Genomic DNA, 20,353 nt, shown 5'->3' with positions numbered 1-20,353 from the left:
AAAAAGTACACACACATACATATGTAAGTAAAACTCTTCACGTTTATTCAAATAGTGGGTAACATACTATTTGGATCTTTGTTTGGGGCCTTTAACATTTATCTCAGATATCTTTATGTATTAGCAAAATATAGTTCTATAGCATGTTTGTAAATAGTCACAGAGAATGCAATTGTATGGATAAATATATTATTATATATTTATATATTATATATGTATTATATTATATAATATATAAATATATATATTAATATATAAATTATACATTAATAAATATTTATTTATATATAAATATTTGTTGTATTTATAAATATACAACATATAAATGTATGTTTTATATTAATATATACATTTATATATAATATATATTTATATATTAGTATATATTTATATAATAAATATATTTAAATATATATAAATCCAACAAAATATGTACAAGATCTATATGAGGAAAATCACAAAACTGTGATGAATAAAATCCAGTAGGAACTAAATAAATGGAGAGATATTCCACATTCACGGTTTGGAAGACTCAATATTTTCCAAGATGTCAGTTCTTCCCTGTTTGATCTATGGATTCAATGTAATCCTAACCAAAATCCTAGCAACTTCTTTTGTCAACAAATTGATCCGGAAGTTTATATGGAGAGGAAAAAACCAAGAATCACCAATGCAATATTGATTGAGAAGGACAAAGTTGGAAGACTAACACTAACTGACTTTAAGACTTACTATAAAGCTATGGTAATCAAGACATTGTGGTACTGACAAAAGTATAGACAAATAGATAAATGGAACAGAATAGGTAGCCCAGAAATAGACCCTCATAAATACAGTCAACTGATCTTTAACAAAGGAGCAAAGGACAGCATTGGAAGAAAAACAGTCTTTCAACAAATGGTGCTAGAAAAACTGGACATCCCCTACAAAAAAAAAAAAAAATGAATCTAGACCCAGACTTTATACCCTTTACAAAAATTAACTCAAAATGGATAACAGACCTAAATGTAAAATACAAAACTATAAAACTCCTAGAAGATAACATAGGAGAACATCTAGACGACCTTGGATTTGACAATGATTTCTTAGATACCACACCAGAGACATGATCCATGAAAGAAATAAGATAAACTGGACTTCATTAAAACTAAAAACTTCTGCTCTGTGAAAGAAAATGTCAGGAGAAAAAGATAAGTGACAGACTGGGAAAAATATTTGCAAAGGATACATCCAAAAACAGAGAAAAAACTCTTTGAATTCAGCAATAAAAAAACACACAACCAGATTAAAAATTAGACAAAGACCTTAATACACACCTCACCAAAGAAGACACACATATGGCAGTTTAGTATATGAAAAAATGTTCCACATCATATGTCAGTCATCAGGCAAATGCAACTTACAACAGCAATGAGATACCACTATGCACCTATTAGAATGACCAAAATTTGCAACACTGATATTAAATGCTGGCAAGGATGTGTAACAACAGGAACTCTCATTCACTGCTAGTAGGAATACATAATGGTCTGGTACAGCCGCTTTAGAAGACAGTTCTGCAGTTTCATACAATATTAAACACTATTTTTATAAGATCCAAAGGAGTTGAAAACATTTCCACACAAAAAACAGCAAATGGATATTTACAGCAGCTGCATTTATTATTGCCAAAACTTGGAAGCAATCAAGATGTCCTTCAGTAGGTCAATAGATAAACTGTGACACATCCTGATAATGGAATATTATTCAACACTAAAAAAAAAAAAAAAAAGAATAAAAAGAGCTATCGAGCCATGAAAAGACATGAAAGAAACTTAAATGCATATTTCTAAGTGAAAGAAGTCAATCTGAAAAGGCTACATACTGTATGATTCCAACTGTATGACATTCTGGAAAAGGCAAAACTATGGAGACAGTAAAAAGATCAGAGGTTGCCAGCAGTCTGGGGCAAGTGGGCAACAGGAGAGATGAAGAGGTAAAAACAGAGGATTTTTAGGGTAGTGGAAATACTCTGCATGATAGCATAATAATGATACATGTCATCACACATTTGTCCAAACCCACAGAAGACTGAATCATATCATAAACTATGTACCACTCTAGTGGGGAACGTTGATAATGGGAGCTCTGCGTGTGTGGGGGGCAAGGAGTATACTGGAAATCTCTGTACCTTCTGCTCAATTTTATTGTGAACATAAAACTGCTCTAAAAAAAATAGTCAATAACAAAAGAGCAGATTATAAAATAGCATATACAGTATGATCCCATTTTAATTTTGTTAAAATATATTTACTATACAGAGAATAATCTGAAAGGACTGACTATATGTATTAATAGTAGTTATCTTAGAGGTAGAATTAAAGGTGATTTTAATTTTCATCTTTTTACTTTCTGTGTTCTCTATTATCTAAATTTTCTACAATGAACATATGCAATTTATATAATTAAAAACCACTAAACTAAATGTTTTTAAGAACAGCTTTGTGGATGAGACAGCATTTGAAGCAGACCTTGAAAGATGAGTGAAATTTTGACTTGTTCAGATACAGAGAAAATATGAGTGACAAAAGGAATTGTGACTGAAGTTATATGGGGTGAGGAAGTTTTGGCAAGTTGGAAATAAAATTGTCTAGTTAGGTTAGAGCATAGAGTATCTGTAGAAAAGTGGTGGAAAATAAAGAAGTTGGAAACTGAATTGAGACCTTGCACATCAGATGAGGTGTTTATACTTAACACAGTAAGTAGCACAGTAGAGGAACAATAAAGACAGAGGTGGGCAACAGCACATCTTTCATTTAGTCAGAAAATTTAGTTATTCAGAATATTCTTGAACACTTAGTTAAGCCAACAGTTGGTGCTATACCTGATGTGTCTCCAAAAAGGAGTCAAAATTATCTAACAGAGGGTTTCAGAGAGAGAAAGATCAACCTAGAGGAGATTCAATGTCATAAGGCAAATGTAGTGGCAAGTATTAAAGAGTTATTACTATATAAAATACCTTCGAAGACATCAATACTCACCACCCAAATGATTCCACAACGGTATGCTCAATAAGCCTGTGGGGCTTATACCCAAGACATGGACATGGGAAAAAATGACTGAATTACAAGCTTTCTACCAATGCCATGAAGCAGGTGAACTATTTGAAATGCACACCAACCATATTTATTACTGTCACTGCAGAAAGATTGATCCCAGGGACATTGAAGGCATGTCTGGACATCAGATTCACATTGCTGCTGTTCTAAGCACTTCCAAAATCCAATCCAGGATACTGACTCTCTAACGTTTTCTAGAGTAAATGGCTGACCTATCGGAAATACCCCACTATCACTAAGAAAGCAGAAGAACAATGAAATACACCAAATGGTCCACACCATAATATTCCATTCCAAGTATTTGAATATCGGCCTAAAACAATTCAAATCAATTCAACCCAGCAACTATTAAATACACAGCTACCATCTGGGGATCAACAGCCCAGGCACTGTGTGCTAGGTTCTTTATAAACCTTTTGTCTTTAATCCTAACAATCTCACACAAAAGGTATTATCATCCCCATTTTACAGAAAAATAAAGCATGGCTCAGAGGGCTTAATTTGCCTATGCTTTTCACACAACTAGCAGGAGGGAAAGGCAGCATTAGAGACCTTTTGGCTGAAAGCCAGTGACCCCTCCACTGGGCAACCTGGCCCCATACTCCCACCTGCCCCCAAAACAGCATTCGGAAAATGTCATCAACGTTTGTTTTCCTCTGCCAATACCGTGTGCAGGGCAACTGTGAAAAACCCTCAGGACTCATTTCAGACAGATAACTGGATCTCTCTAGCCCATCAGAATAATAATGCCATAGCAAACAGCAAAAACAATCTAAGTTTCTAAGGAAAGAGCTGTGCCAAGTATTTCTGTAGCCAGCCTCTTCCTTTGCCTCAATTGCTAACAAAATTAAAAACTGGGCAGAATAATAAACATGTCTTTCATTGGTTTGGGGATCAGATAAAAAGATTCCTTTTGTAAAACCAGGATCAAGAAGTTTAAGTCTCCAAATATGCCTATATATCTTAAATATCAGACAATCCCTTGAAAAATCTCAAAAATGAAATTTCAACTGAAAGTATCTATAAATAGCACAGGATTGAGAAAAATGTTACTGGAATGAGAAAATGAGCGAGAGGCCCTTTTGCTATCTTGATAGAACAAAATTTTCTAGGGAATACAGGCAGTGTTCTAAGAATAGAAAGAACATTTTCTCCCTGAATACCCCACGACTCCCTAACATCACTACACTGTCATCTTACATACTCAGGCAGCTTTCTTTTTTCTCCCCCAAAGAAGAGGCAGGGACATATCTGCTGGAAACATCTCAACATCTCTAAGTATTAGACGAGGTACAGAATAAGAAAAAGAACATTACTGGGAAAATGTTTTCCATAATCTTGCAAAAGAGCCGTAGAGGCAACCAAGGAAAAGCTAGTAATCTATTAACAAATGCTCTCACTGACCTCCATTACCATTCCTGCAGTACAGAGGGCAGCTGCATAGCAGGAAGGAAACAAAGGAAAAGGGTCGCCATGGCCTACCCTCCCACCCACCGAACACTTACCGAGTCTCCACTATCGACTAGGCATCAGGAATACAAAAATAAATGGCATATTAGATTGGATTTCTCTGTTAAACACTCCCCATAGCACATCACACTTCTCTGTAGCACTCACTACAGATTCACATTTCTGCCTTTTTAGAAATGTGTTAAATCTTAAGACACTTGTTTGTAGAAATGTAAAGTGGTACAGCCACTATGAAAAACTGTATGGCCGTTTCTCAAAAAAATTAAAGATAGAATTACCATAGGATCCACCAATTCCATTTCTGGGTATATATCCAAAAGAACTAGAGGCAGGGTTTTGAAAAGATATTTGCACACCCTTTGTGAGCATTACTCACAATAGGCAAGAGGTGGAAGCAACCCAATTGTCCACTGACAGATAAATGGATAAACAAAATTGTGGTATATACGTACATGGGAATATTATTCAGCTTTAAAAAGAAAGGACATCCTGTCACATGCTACAACATGGATGAATCTTGAGGACATTATGCTAAGTGAAATAAGTCACAAAAAGACAAATAGTGTATGATTCTATTTATACGAGGCACCTAGCATAGTCCAATTCATTGAAACAGAAAGTAGAATGGTGGTTGCCAAGGGCTGGGGGAAGAGGGGAATTGGTGTTTGATGAGTACAGAGTTTCAGTTTTGTGGGATGAAAATGTTCTAGAGATTCCCAACAATGTGAACATACATAGCATTACTGAACCACACTTAAAAATAGATAGATGGTAAATTTTCTGTTATGTGTATTTTACCACAATTTAAAATTTTTTCAATTAAAAAGAGACTTGTTTGCCCCTACATCTTTATTATTTAAGCACAGGTCCTTGCATATAGAAGATGCCTAATAAATATTTATTAGACGGATAGATGGATGGAGGAATGGATAAATGGATGGATGGACTGGACAGATGGGAATGTGAACAGAAATGTAACATATAAACCAATAATTACTATACCATGTGAACATTGAGAAATGGGCCCTGTGAATGTGAAGAAGTGGAGAGTTCTTGTTACGGTTGGTTTGACATATCATCTTTCATATAGAATTACTTTGTTTTACCAACCAACACCACAAAAACGTTTTTATATAGATTCAGTTCTATCTAGTTGAATAATTCCTATTTTTTCTCTTATTTCTCTTCACTACAGTATAATCTGTCCTCTGACCTACAAGACATTAAAACAGAAAAATCCATTTTCTGTCACCTTTGCTTTTTCCAGCACCTCTCTTAATCCGAAAGGGTAATGTGAAATAAAGCTTACACTCAACACTGCAGAAGATGAAAGCGGGTGATAAGTTGCTTGCCCACAGGTTATTAATCAGCTGTCCTCCAGGGCATAGTGTTATGAAGCTGTGTCGTGTAATAAACAGTAGGCGAAAAGAATAATCTCCATTTTCTGACTCTGAAGTGCAGGCATGTGCTATAAAACTAAATTGACATCTGTTAGCAGGCTTGTCACATGAACGGTTTTTTCCCGCAGAATCTGGAATAAATTAGATCTTAAAACTTGGAACAGAGAGGCTGCTTTACATAATTCCTTCTAATGGTGTGCTGTGAACCCATCGCACTGATTTTAAAGAGAAGTTCTTATGAGAAATGTTTCATTATCATTTTAATTGCAAAACTGTTGAATGCCACTCCATGCTAGGAAATTTGTGTTTTTTAAAAGGTCCTTATATTTTTAACTAAAAAGTGGCAAATGACATCTTCCTTTTCTAATATTTTCATGGCTGAAAAATAAATCAGCTTTTACCTCCAAGTGAAACTGCGACCACCTTTCCCCATGCACTTGGAGCCTGCTCTGTGGGCGGTTTATTATGCATGGGCACCCCAGAGGCTGGCATGGCTGAGCTCCCGAGGCAGAAACAGCCGGCCTAGGCGTGACCTCACAGATTTGTTCAGGAATCTCTCCCTCAGAGGATTCGCTAATATGATAGCAAGTTCTTGGGGCTCTTAATGTCAAAAGGCATTAAGCATTTTTTAACACACATAAAGGAACTTGCAGAGCTGCCTGACCCAGTGAATCTGAGCTGTGTAGCACTGAGCATAGCATCCCTCTATCGGCCCATCTCCTTTAGGAAAGAAAGTCACAAAAAAGGAAACCTTTAGAGGCACCTGGAGCTTAGAGACCCCCTCTGCTCCCTCAGGATTCATTTGGCTCTCACGCCCCAAAGTTTGTCAAAAAGGAAGATTCTCAGACAAATACACCCAGCCCTGGTACACAGCGACGAAGAAAAACAAATGCCAGCTTCCTGGAGCCTAATTTCCTCCATTTGTGAAATCTTCCTCTTTGGTAATAACACTGGACCCCCTTGAAAATCTCAAAGGAGTGAGAGTCAGTCACAGTGCTCTATAAAATAAAGTTCCAATTCTGGTTCCATGAATACTCTTCATTCATCACTGTCACCAACATGAGTTTATTTGCCTGTACAACCTTCTCAAATGGCAGAGATCCATATCGCTCACCTTTTAGTAGGGAACACTGAGGCACAGAGGACACAGAGACTTTGTGAGGAGCGAGGGAGTGAGGCTACAGAAGCTGACAGCCAGGCTCCGGACTCCATTCCTGTTTAACGGGTTTTATGCACAGCAGGGGATGAGGGATTTGCAAACGGAAGGCTGAGCCACTAAAGTCCTCTCTACACAGGGAGGTTCCTCAAAGGGTGATGCTCATATCACCTGGGGCAGAGCGGGGTGGGGTTGGTTAAACATGCAGGCTCCTGAGCTCCATGCCAGACTAGTTAAATCAGAATCTCTGAGGTTGGTCCTGGGCTTGACATTTGAATCAATCTCCCTAGAAGACTGGATGCTTTGACGGTGGCCTGTTGCTGTTATTTTTGGTTTGTTTTCTGGTGTTCTGAATTCTAACACTGAAATCCGAGAAGCGCTTGGTTGTTCAGGTAGGAGTGGGTCTCTGGATTCCAGGGCACTGTTCACACACAACCTTTCCGGTCATGGCTTTTGGCCATGGAAAACCAAGGGGAGGACACATCTAAGGAAACAAAAACTGTAGCTCAATGCAGAGGCACTGAACGGTTTGAAAATTATTAAGAAGAGCCAAGCCTTTTTGTTTCACAGCAAATCTCACCATTTACTGATGCGTGAACAGGGTAAAAAAAAGCCAAAACTCATTTCCTAAATGTTGAGTGCACAAGTGCTTGACTCATGTTCTCAAGATGGCTTGTCCTTAGGGTCCACTGCAGATTGATGGAGACAGAAAGATGTCTCTGCATTTCAAATTACAATTCAGTACCATGAATGACTCATGACTCTTAAATTGCCACTGGCTTATTTCACAGAAACACAGCACCATCATGATTAAATAGCAATTCTGTGAGATGAAGGTGCCTTCAAATATACAGAAAGATACATACCTCTCTTTGAAAAAGGAATATAAACAAGTCTAAATAGAAGATTCCACTGGGCCCTAAAAGAATCACCTGGACTTCTACCTTTATCACAGCATATCTTGTTTTCATGCAGTTTTCTACCCAAATGTTCTTCTGAAATACCAGTGACTAAGGCCTCTGGATGCTCATACTGCTGCTGATTAATTCCACGGTAGGTTGTAGGAAAAGGTGAAGTATTCAAACTTTGATACCCTGCACGTTTTATTTAGAAAGGTACCAAGGACAAAGTCAGGTGGACAAGCAGATATTTCCTGAGCTCCTCACTGGGTAGTCGGGATGTGGCTCCATACAATAAAGAGTCTCTGGTCTTGAGGCCCACGCAGTTCAGCTGGAAGCACACATCTGCGAAGCAGAGGCCCAGCTACAGGGTAAAGCCATTAGTCATCCAGGACTCAGGCATGTCTGGGCCTTGCACTGGTGTGGCAGATGACCAGGGGATATTTTTATAAAGGAGTTTTCCTCCTGAGAAAAAAAAAATGTCCCAGAAAAACAGCAAGTCTAGTACACAAAGCTGGTGCAACAGGCTGGCACATGAATAGAAAAATGACCTGAAGCACAGCATCTGTGCCTCGCTCCACCTTTGGTAAGGACTCAGGCTAGAGGCAGAGGACATCAGGAGAACACAAAGTGGCCCAGTGCTGGGCCTCTGGGTGACACCACTTAAGTTCAGGTCCCAGCACTGACAATTACTATTAATATCCTCCGCTCCTATGCTTCTCAGACTGTGGTACACACCTAGCTGCTAGTCATTGTATGGTCCCCAACCAGCAACATCAGCATTGCCTGGAAGCTTGCTAGAAATGCAGAGTCTCTGGCCCCACGCTGAACCTCCTAAATCAACATCTACATTTTCATTAGATTCCCCAGGTGGTTCACATACACAGCAAATATGAGAAATATTGGTAAAGAATATGATTTAGGGCAAGATAAATAAGGATTTCAAAATCTTTCACGTAAGGTATTTTTAATGTATATTGGAAAACAGCCAGGACAGTTGACTCATGAGTCCATGGATATTATTTCTGCAAATAATTCTAAGGAAGAAAGGTGAATCAATTTAAAGAAAAGTATGAAGGCAAGATGCACATCCTCCCCATTGTATCAAACACAAAGTGAAAAAGAGAATGATGAGGGAGGGGACAAAAAGATCAAAGCAGGGCTCAAAAACAAGATGAACGTCTCCATGGACCAGAACACAGAGCAGTGAGCAAGACTGAAGCGAGGACATGCTGGGTTCTCGACATAAAGCAGGTATAGCAGTGGTCCTGGGGGTGCATCTCCTGCAGAGAACAGGAACTAAAAGTGCTCCCATGAGAGAGCAGCTGGGCCACATTCACTGATTAACACCAAAGTCTGTAATGGAGTACCCTGGATCCAGAAAGGAGCTCAAAATAAACTGCTGACAACCACTGATGCGGCTATGGCTTAAAACCAGTCATTGGCCTAGGGAGGTGAGAGAAGAGAGACTCACCCCTGCAGACAGCAAATAAGCCAGACCCCAGATGGTTCAGTAACTGAATATTCCCAGTATCACTGGAAGAAGCAGGAGTCCCCAAATGCTTACAAAAGACCAGACCTGAAGGCTATTATAAAATCACTAGGCAGAGAAGCGTGGAACCAAAAAGGAAACAAAAAAGCAAAACCAAACCAAAAACCTTCCACTGAAAATGAACTAACAAATGAAACTCGAAAATACACACAGAAATTAAATGATGAGAAACAGCCAACCAAAGCCAATAACTGGAACATTACTTCATTCCGAGATTAAATTAATTTTGTTGAACAGTCTGACAAAAGTTTAAAACAAGTATGTTTAGGGCACTCAGAGCAATCAGTAAGAATAATATTTACTTTCACAAAGGCGGAAGTAGTGGCAATACACTTTGAAATAAAAACATGCAGAACTAAAAAAGAACGGACGGACAGGCAAAACACCAATTAAAAATCTTGGAAGTGAAAAATACAATAATTATAATTCTTAAAAATATCAACAAAGGGTATGAACTCTAGACTGGACATAGTTAAAAAGAAAATTAAAGAACTGGAAGCCAGCACGGAAGAATTCACCCAAAAGTAGGCCAGTGACTGAGATTTTAAAATATGAAAAAGCAATTGAGAGACAAGGAGGAACCTCTCAAGACTGAGAGGTTCCAAAAGACATCTAAAGGGAACACCAGAAGTAGAGAATAAAGGAAATTGGAGGAGAAGCATTGAAAATATTTTAATTTTTCAAATATTCACAAGGTGTAAAATTAAAAGATATAGAAAGTAGAGTCCCTTCCCCATCCATTCAGTTCTCCTCCCTGGAGTCAACTAGTATCACCAGTTTCTTGTATATATTTTCAGAGAGATCCTATATGTATAAAAACAAGTATGTGAATGATAAAAATCTACATACATTCTTCTGCAATTTGTCTTTGAGATATAATTTATATACAACAACATTCATATTTTAAGTATACAGGTTGATGAGTTTTGACATACGTATACACCCATGTAACCACCAACACCCCAGAACATTCCCTTGTGACCGTTTCAGTAAATCTCCTCCATTCCACCACCACATGCTTCAGGCAACCACTGGTCTGATTTCTATCACTATAGGATAGTTTTTCTTCTTCACTGAAGAGAATCATACAACATGTAATCTTTTGTGTCTCACTTCCCTCATTCAATATGAGGTCTGTGAGATTTGTTCATGTTGATGTATCACTATACTTGTTCCTTTTTACCGCTGAGTGCTATTCCATCATAGATGGATGGAATGGTGTATGGTATATTGTATATGGTATATTCAAACCATAACTTCCTTAACCATTCACCTGTTGATGGACAATGGGGTTGTTTCCAGTTGGGGTGATAATGAATAAAGCTGTTATGAACATTCAAGTACAAGTCTTTGTGTGGACATATGTTTTCAACATTCTTGGGTAAATACCTAGAAGTGGGTTTGCAGGGTCAATTGGTAAATGTAAGAACGTAGTAAGAAATTGCCAAACTCGTTTCCAAAGAAGTTGCCTTCCCACCAGAAATGTTTGACGGTTCCAGTTACTTCACATCCTTATCATCACTTAGTATCATCAATCTTTTTAATTTTAGCCATCTTGGTGTTTGTGAAGTGGTATTGCATTGTGGCCTTAATTTTCATTTCCCTATTGATTAACAAAATTGAGTATCTTTTCATGTGTGCTTTGCCATCTGTAATATCTTCTTTGGTGAAATGTTTGTTCAAATCTTTTGCCTATTTTTTAGTTGAGTTGTTTCATTTTTGGTTGTACAGCTCTTCATGTATTCTGAATACAAGTCAAATAATCTGCTTAAATACTTCCACAATGGTAAACATGTAGATTATTTCCTGTCCTTTGCTATTACAAACAATGAGGCAAATAATAATAACCTTGTTCATATAGCAGTTCACATATATGGGAGTATGACTGTATGGCAAATTCACAGAAGTAGAATTGATGGATCAAAAGGTACTTGCATCTGCAGTGTAACAGATATTGCCAAATGGCCTGGCATAAAGACTGTACCAATTTATGTTCACGCCACTCTTTATCTTTGATAATCTGATTCCTGAGAATATTGTATCTAAGGGTAGTTTCATTTCCATTTCTCATACTATGAGCAAGTTTAAATACTTTTTCATGAGCCATTTGTATTTCCTTTTATGTGAACTACTTTTTTAGTCTTTATCAAATTTTCTGTTAAGTTGCTAACCTTTTACTTATTGATTTGTTAAAGCTCTTACATACCAGTGAAATTAGCTCTCTGCTTATGAAATGAGTTGTAAATACTTTTCAGTTTTTTATTTGCCTTTTAATTTTGCTTTTGGTATTTTTACTGTGTAGAAATTTTATATTTATATGTAATCAAATTAATCATTCCTTCTTTTATGACATCCTTACTCCAGGATTTTTTACATAATTTTTTAAATTTAATTTTATTTATTTTTTATACAGCAGGTTCTTATTAGTTATCTATTTTATACATATTAGTGTATATATGTAAATCCCAATCTCCCAATTCATCCCACCACTACCACCATTCCCCCCTTGGTGTCCATACATTTGTTCTCTATATCTGTGTCTCTTTTTCTGCCTTGCAAACTGGTTCATCTGTACCATTTTTCTAGATTCCACATATATGTGTTAATATACAATATTTGTTTTTCTCTTTCTGACTTACTTAATTCTGTATGACAGTCTCTGGGTCCATCCACGTCTCTACAAATGATCCAATTTCATTCCTTTTTACGGCTGAGTAATATTCCATTGTATATATGCACCACATCTTCTTTATCCATTCATCTGTCGGTGGGCATTTAGGTTGCTTCCATGACCTGGCTATTGTAAATAGTGCTGCAATGAACATTGGGGTGCCTGTGTCTTTTGGAATTATGGTTTTCTCTGGGTATATGCCCAGGAGTGGGATTGCTGGGTCATATGGTAATTTTATTTTTAATTTTTTAGGGAACCTCCATACTGTTCTTCATAGTGGCTGTATCAATTTACATTCCCACCAATAGTACAAGAGGGTTCCCTTTTCTCCACACCCTCTACAGCATTTGTTGTTTGTAGATTTTCTGATGATGCCCACTCTAACCGGTGTGAGGTGATACCTCATTGTGCTTTTGATTTGCACTTCTCTAATATTAGTGATGTTGAGCAGCTTTTCATGTGCTTCTTGGCCATCTGTATGTCTTCTTTGGAGAAATGTCTATTTAGATCTCTGCCCATTGTTTGACTGGGTTGTTTGTTTTCTTAATATTGAGCTGCATGAGCTGTTTATATATTTTGTAGATTAATCCTTTGTCCGTTGATTTGTTTGCAAATATTTTCTCCCATTCTGAGGGTTGTCTTTTGGTCTTGTTTATAGTTTCCTTTGCTGTGCAAAAGGTTTTACGTATCATTAGGTCCCATTTGTTTATTTTTGTTTTTATTTCCACTACTCTAGGAGGTGGGTCAAAAAAGATCTTGCTGTGATTTATGTCAAAGAGTGTTCTTCCTATGTTTCCCTCTAAGAGTTATATAGTGTCCGGTCTTACATTTAGGTCTTTAATACATTTTGAGTTTATTTTTGTGTATGGTGTTAGGGATCATTTTAATTTCATTCTTTTACATGTAGCTGTCCAGTTTTCCCAGCACCACTTATTGAAAAGGCTGTCTTTTCTCCATTGTATATCCTTGCCTCCTTTGTCATAGACTAGTTGACCATAGGTGCGTGGGTTTATCTCTGGGCTTTCTATCCTGTTCCATTGATCTATATTTCTGTTTTTGTGTCAGTACTATATTGTCTTGATTACTGTAGCTTTGAGTATAATCTGAAGTCAGGGAGTCTGATTCCTCCAGCTTCATTTTTTTCCGTCAAGATTGCTTTGGCTATTCAGGGTCATTTGTGTCTCCATACAAATTTTAAGATTTTTTGTTCTAGTTCTGTAAAAAATGCCACTGGTAATTTGATAGGGATTGCACTGAATCTGTAGATTGCTTTGGGAAGTATAGTCACTTTCACAATATTGATTCTTCCAATCCAAGAACATGATATATCTCTCCATCTGTTTGTGTCATCTTTGATTTCTTTCATCAGTGTCTTATAGTTTTCTGAGTACAGGTCTTTTACCTCCTTAGGTAGGTTTATTCCCAGATATTTTATTCTTTTTGTTACAATGGTGAATGGGATTGTTCCTTAATTACTCTTTTTGATATTTTGTTATTAGTGTATAGGAATGCAACAGATTTCTGTGCATTAATTTTGTATCCTGTAACATTACCAAATTCATTGATTAGCTCTAGTAGTTTTCTGGTAGCATCTTTAGGATTATCTATATATAGTATCATGTCATCTGCAAACAGTGACAGTTTTGACTTCTTCTTTTCCAATTTGTGTTCCTTTTATTACTTTTTCTTCTCTGTTGCCATGACTAGGACTTCCAAAACTATGTTGAATAATAGTGGCGAGATTGGACATCCTTGTCTTGTTCCTGATCTTAGAGGAAATGATTTCAGATTTTCACCAATGAGAATGATGTTTGCTGTGGGTGTGTCATACATGGCCTTTATTATGTTGAGGTAGGTTCCCTCTATGCCTACTTTCTGGAGAGTTTTCATCATAAATCGGTATTGAATGTTGTCAAAAGCTTTTTCTGCATCTATTGAGATGATCATATGGTTATTCTTCAATTTGTTAACATGGTGTATCATATTGATTGATTTGCATATACTGAAGAATCCTTGCATCCCTGGGATAAATCCCACTTGATCATGGTGTAAGATCCTTTTAACGTGTTGTAGGATTCTGTTTGCTAGTATTCTGTTGAGGATTTTAGCATCTATATTCATCAGTGATGTTGGTCTGTAATTTTCTTTTTTTGTAGTATTTTTGTCTGGTTTTGGTATCAAGTTGATGGTGGCCTCATAGAATGAGTTTGGGAGTGTTCCTTCCTCTGCAATTTTTTGGAAGAGTCTGAGAAGGATAGGTGTTAGCTCTTCTCTAAATGTTTGACTGAATTCACGTGTGAAGCCATCTGGTCCTGGACTTTGGTTTGTTGGAAGATTTTTAATCACAGTTTCAAGTTCATTACTTGTGATTACTCTATTCATATTTTCTATTTCTTCCTGGTTCAGTCTTGGAAGCTTGTGCTTTTCTAAGGATTTGTCCATTTTTTCCAGGTTGTCCATTTAATTGGCATAGAGTTGCTTATAGTTGTCTCTTAGGATGCTTTGTATTTCTGCGGTGTCCACTGTAATTTCTCCTTTTTCATTTCTAATTTTATTGATTTCAGTCCTCTCCCTCTTTTTCTTGATGAGTCTGGCTAAAGTTTTATCAATTTTGTTTATCTTCTCAACGAACCAGCTTTTAGTTTTATTGATCTTTACTATTGTTTTCTTTGTTCCTTTTTCATTTATTTATGCTCTGATCTTGTTTTTTTAAATTTATTTATTTATTTATTTTTGGCTGCATTGGGTCTTTGTTGCTGCGCGCGAGCTTTCTCTAGTTGTGGCTAGTGGGGGTTACTCTTCGTTGCAGTGCGCAGGCTTCCCATTGCAGTGGCTTCTCTTGTTGCAGAGCGTGGGCTCTAGGCATGCAGGCTTCAGTAGCTGTAGCACACGGGCTCAGTAGTTGTGGCTCACGGGCTCTAGAGCGCAGGCTCAGTAGTTGTGGCACACATGCTTAGTTGCTCTGCATCACATGGGATCTTCCCAGACCAGGGCTTGAACCTGTGTCCTCTGCATTGGCAGGTGGATTCTTAACCACTGTGCCACCAGGGAAGACCCTCTGCTCTATCTTTATGATTTCTCTCCTTCTACTAACTTTTGGCTTTGTTTGTTCTTCTTTCTCTAGTTCCTTTGGGTGTAAGGTTAGATTGTTTGAGATTTTTCTTGTTTCTTGAAGTAGGATTGTATTGCTATAAACTTCCCTCTAACACTGCTTTTGCTGCATCCCATAAGTTTTGGATTGTCACGTTTTTGTTGTCATTTGTCTCTAGGTATTTTTTGATTTCCTCTTTGATTTCTTCAGTGATCTCTTGGTTATTTACTAACGTATTGTTTAGCCTGCATGTGTTTGTGTTTTTTATGTTTTTTCCTTATAATTTATTTCTAATCTCATAGCGTTGTGGTCAGAAAAGATGCTTCATATGATTTCAATTTTCTTAAATGTACCAAGTCTTGATCTGTGATGTGATCTATCCTGCAGAATGTTCCATGTGCACTTGAGAAGAAAGGGTAATCTGCTGTTTTTGGATGGAATGTCCTATAAATATCAATTAATCTGGTCTATTGTGTCATTTAAAGCTTGTGTTTCCTTATTAATTTTCTGTTTGGATGATCTGTCCATTGGTGTAAGTGAGGTGTTAAAGTCCCCCACTATTATTGTGTTTCTGTTGATTTCCTCTTTTATAGCTGTTAGCATTTGCCTTATGTATTGAGGTGCTCCTATGATGGGTGCATATATATTTATAATTGTTATATCTTCTTCTTGGGTTGATCCCTTGATCATTATGTAGTGTCCTTCCTTGTCTCTTGTAACATTCTTTATTTTAAAGTCTATTTTATCTGACATGAGTATTGCCACTCCAGCTTTCTTTTGATATCCATTTGCATGGAATATCTTTTTCCATCCCCTCACTTTCAGTCTGTATGTGTCCCTAGATCTGAAGTGGGTCTCTTGTAGACAGCATATATATGGATCTTGTTTTTGTATCCATTCAGCAAGCCTGTGTCATTTGGTTGGAGCATTTAATCCATTCACATTTAAGGTAATTATCGATATGTATGTTCCTATTACCATTTACTTAATCGTTTTGAGTTTGTTTTTGTAGGTCCTTTTCTTCTCTTGTGTCTCCTCCCACGTAGAGAAGTTCCTTTAGCATTTCTTGTAGAGATGTTTTTGTGGTGCTGAATTCTCTTAGCTTTTGCTTGTCTCTAAAGCTTTTGATTTCTCTGTCGAATCTGAATGAGGTCCTTGCCTGGTAGCGTAATCTTGATTGTAGGTTCTTCCCTTTCATCACTTTATTTTTATTTTTATTTTTTTGCAGTATGAGGGCCTCTCACTGTTGTGGCCTCTCCCGTTGCGGAGTACAGGCTCTGGACGCGCAGACCCAGCGGCCATGGCTCACGGGCCCAGCTGCTCCGCGGCATGTGGGATCTTCCCGGACCGAGGCACGAACCCGTGTCCCCTGCATCGGCAGGCGGACTCTCAACCACTGCACCACCAGGGAAGCCCCCTTTCATCACTTTAAATATATCGTGCCACTCCCTTCTGACTTGCAGAGTTTCTGCTGAGAAATCAGCTGTTAACCTTATGGGAGTTCCCTGGTATGTTGTCATTTTTCCCTTGTTACTTTTAATAATTTTTCTTTGTCTTTGATTTTTGTCAATTTGATTACTATGTGTCTCGGCATGTTTCTCTTTGGGTTTATCCTGCCTTGGACTCTCTGTGCTTCCTGGACTTGGGTGGCTATTTCCTTTCCCATGTTAGGGAAGTTTTCGACTGTAATCTCTGCAAATATTTTCTCGGATCCTTTCTCTCTCTCTTCTCCTTCTGGGACCCCTATAACGAGAATGTTGGTGCATTTAATGTTGTCCCAGAGGTCTCTTAGGCTGTCTTCATTTCTTTTCATTCCTTTTTCTTTATTCTATTCTGCAGCTGTGAATTCCACCATTCTGTCTTCCAGGTCACTTACCTGTTCTTCTGCCTCAGTTATTCTGCTACTGATTCCTTCTAGTGTATTTTTCACTTCAGTTATTGTATTGTTCATCTGTTTGTTAGTTCTTTAATTCTTCTAGGTGTTTGTTCCTTAATTCTTCTAGGTATTTGTTAAACATTTCCTGCATCTGCTCGATCTTTGCCTCCATTCTTTTTTCCGAGGTCCTGGATCATCTTCACTATCATTATTCTGAATTGTTTTTTGGAAGGTTGCCTATCTCCACTTCATTTAGTTGTTTTTCTGGGGTTTTATCTTGTTCCTCCCTCTGGTACATAGTCCTCTGCCTTTACATTTTGTCTGTCTTTCTGTGAATGTGATTTTTGCTCCACAGGCTGCAGGATTGTAGTTTTTCTTGCTTCTGCTGTCTGCCCTCTGATGGATGAGGCTATCAAAGAGGCTTGTGCAAGCTTCCTGATGGGAGGGACTGGTGGTGGGTAGAGCTGGGTGTTGCTCTGCTGGGCAGAGCTCAGTAAAACTTTAATCCGCTTGTCTGTTGATGGGTGGGGCTGGGTTCCCTCCCTGTTGGTTGTTTGGCCTGAGGCAAACCAGCACTGGAGCCTACAGGCCCTTTGGTGGGGCTAATGGTAGACTCTGGGAGGGCTCACACCAAGGAGTACTTCCCAGAACTTCTGCTGCCAGTGTCCTTGTTCCCACAGTGAGCCACAGCCACCCCCCCACACCTCTGCAGGAGACCCTCCAACACCTGCAGGTTGGTCTGGTTCAGTGTCCTATGGGGTCACTGCTCCTTCCCCGTGGGTCCTGATGCGCACACTACTTTGTGTGTGCCCTCCAAGAGTGGACTCCGTTTCCCCCAGACCTGTCAAGGTCCTGCAATCAAATCGCGCTAGCCTTCAAAGTCTGATTCTCTGGGAATTCCTCCTCCCCTTGCCAGACCCCCAGGTTGGGAAGCCTGATATGGGGCTCAGAACCTTCACACCAGTGGGTGGACTTCTGTGGTATAATTGTTCTCCAGTTTGTGAGTCACCCACCCAGCAGTTATGGGATTTGATTTTATTGTGATTGCACCCCTCCTACCATCTCATTGCGGCTTCTCCTCTGCCTTTGGATGCAGGGTATCTTTTTTGGTGAGTTCCAGTGTTTTCCTGTCGATGACTGTTCAGCAATTAGTTGTGATTCCAGCGCTCTCGCAAGAAGGAGTGAGTGCATATCCTTCTACTCTGTCATCTTGAACCAGTCACCCCCTACACAATTTTTAAAGTTACTTTCCATTTACAATTATTACAAAATATTGGTTATATTCCCCACATTGTACAATACATCCTTGAGCCTATCTTACTCCCAGTAGTTGTACCTCCTACTCCCCTACCCTTATATCACCCCTCCCACCCACTGGTAATCACTAGTTTGTTCTCTGTATCTCTGAGTCTGTTTCATTTTTGCTATATTCTAGTTTGTTGTATTTTTTATTTTCCACATATAAGTGATATCATACAGTATTTGTCTTTCTCAGTCTGATTTATTTCACTTAGCAAAATGCCCTCCAAGGTCAGCCATGTTGCTGCAAATGGCAAAATTTCATTTGTTCTTATGGCTAAGTAGTATTCCAGTGTGTGTGTGTGTGTGTGTGTGTGTGTGTGTGTGTATAAATATATATAACATATCTTCTTTATCCATTCATCTGTTGATGAACACTTAGACTGCTTCCTTATCTTGGCAATTGTAAATAATGCTGCTATGAACAATGGGGTGCATGTATCTTTTTGAATTAGTGGGTTTTTTTTCCGAATATAACCAGGAGTGGAATTCCTTCCAAATTGGAAAGGAAGAAGTAAAACTGTCACTGTTTGCAGGTTACATGATACTATATGTAGAAAATCCTAAAGATGCCACCAGAAAACTATTAAAGTTCATCAGTGAATTCAGTAAAGCTGCAGGACATAAAATTAATATACAAAAATCAGTTGCATTTCTATACACTAACAATGACGTATCAGAAAGAGAAATTAAGGAAACAATACCACTGTAGCAAAAAGAATAAAATACCTAAGAATAAAACTACCTAAAGAGGCAAAAGACCTGTACTCCAAAAACTGTAAGACACAAACAGATGGAAAAATATGCTGTGTTCTTGGATTGGAAGAATCAATATTGTTAAAATGGCCATACTACCCAAGGCAGTCTACAGATTCAATGCAATTCCTATCAAAATACCAAAGGCATTTTTCACAGAAATAAAACATAAAATTTTTAAATATATATGGAGACACAAAACCCCAAATAGCCAAAACAATCTTGAGAAAGAACAGAGCTGGAAGAATCACACTCCCCAACTTCAGACTATACTACAAAGTTACTGTAATCAAAACAGTATGATACTGGCACAAAAACAGACACGTAGATCAATAGAACAAGATAGAGAGCCCAGAAATAAAGCCACACACTTATGGTCAATTAATCTGTGACAAAGGAGGCAAGAATATACAAAGGAGTAAAGACTGCTCTTTCTAGCCAGCACCGAGTGTTTGGCATCTCTCGGGACAACTGGCACAAGTGCCACAAGACTGGGGGCAAGAGAAAGCCCTACCACAAGAAGCAGAAGTATGTGCTGGGACACCCCACTGACACCAAGGTTGACCCCCCACTGCATACACACAGTCTGTGGGTGGGGAGGCAACAGGAAGTACCAGGCCTTGAGGCTGGATGTAGGGAACTTCTTCTGGGGCTCGGAATGTTGTACGTGCAAGACAAGGATAACTGATGTTGTCTACAATGCATCCAACCACGAACTGTTCTGTACCAAGACCCTGGTAAAGAACTGCATCATGCTCATTGACAGCACACCATACGGACAGTGGCACAAGTCCCACTATGCACTGCCCCTGGGCTACAAGAAGGGGGCCAAGATGACTCCTGAGGAGGAAGAGATATTAAACAAAAAACAATCAAAAAAATTCAGAAGAAATATGATGGAAAGAAAAAGGATGCCAAAATCAGCAGTCTTCTAGAGGAGCAGTTCCAGCAGGGCAAGGTTCTTGCATGCATCGCTTCAAGACCAGGCCAGTGTGGCCGAGTAGACGGCTATGTGCTAGAGGGAAAGGAGCTGGAATTCTATCTGAGGAAAATCAAGGCCTGGAAAATCAAATAAATCCTCCTCC

At 38.4% G+C, this 20,353-nt stretch overlaps 1 protein-coding gene and 1 pseudogene across 6 annotated transcripts in view; one reads left to right on the top strand and one right to left on the bottom strand.

Moving 5' to 3' along the window:
• The window catches only part of METTL24 (methyltransferase like 24), a 173,100-nt gene that overhangs the window by 95,641 nt on the left and 57,106 nt on the right, over positions 1–20,353 (bottom strand). The window lies entirely within an intron of this gene.
• LOC132437405 (small ribosomal subunit protein eS8 pseudogene) lies at positions 19,654–20,343 on the top strand (annotated as a pseudogene).

This window comes from Delphinus delphis, chromosome 14 (genome assembly GCF_949987515.2).
Source record: "Delphinus delphis chromosome 14, mDelDel1.2, whole genome shotgun sequence".
Taxonomy (NCBI): domain Eukaryota; kingdom Metazoa; phylum Chordata; class Mammalia; order Artiodactyla; family Delphinidae; genus Delphinus; species Delphinus delphis.
Note: the sequence above shows the minus strand (reverse complement) of the source record. Positions and strands in the feature narration are given on the sequence as shown.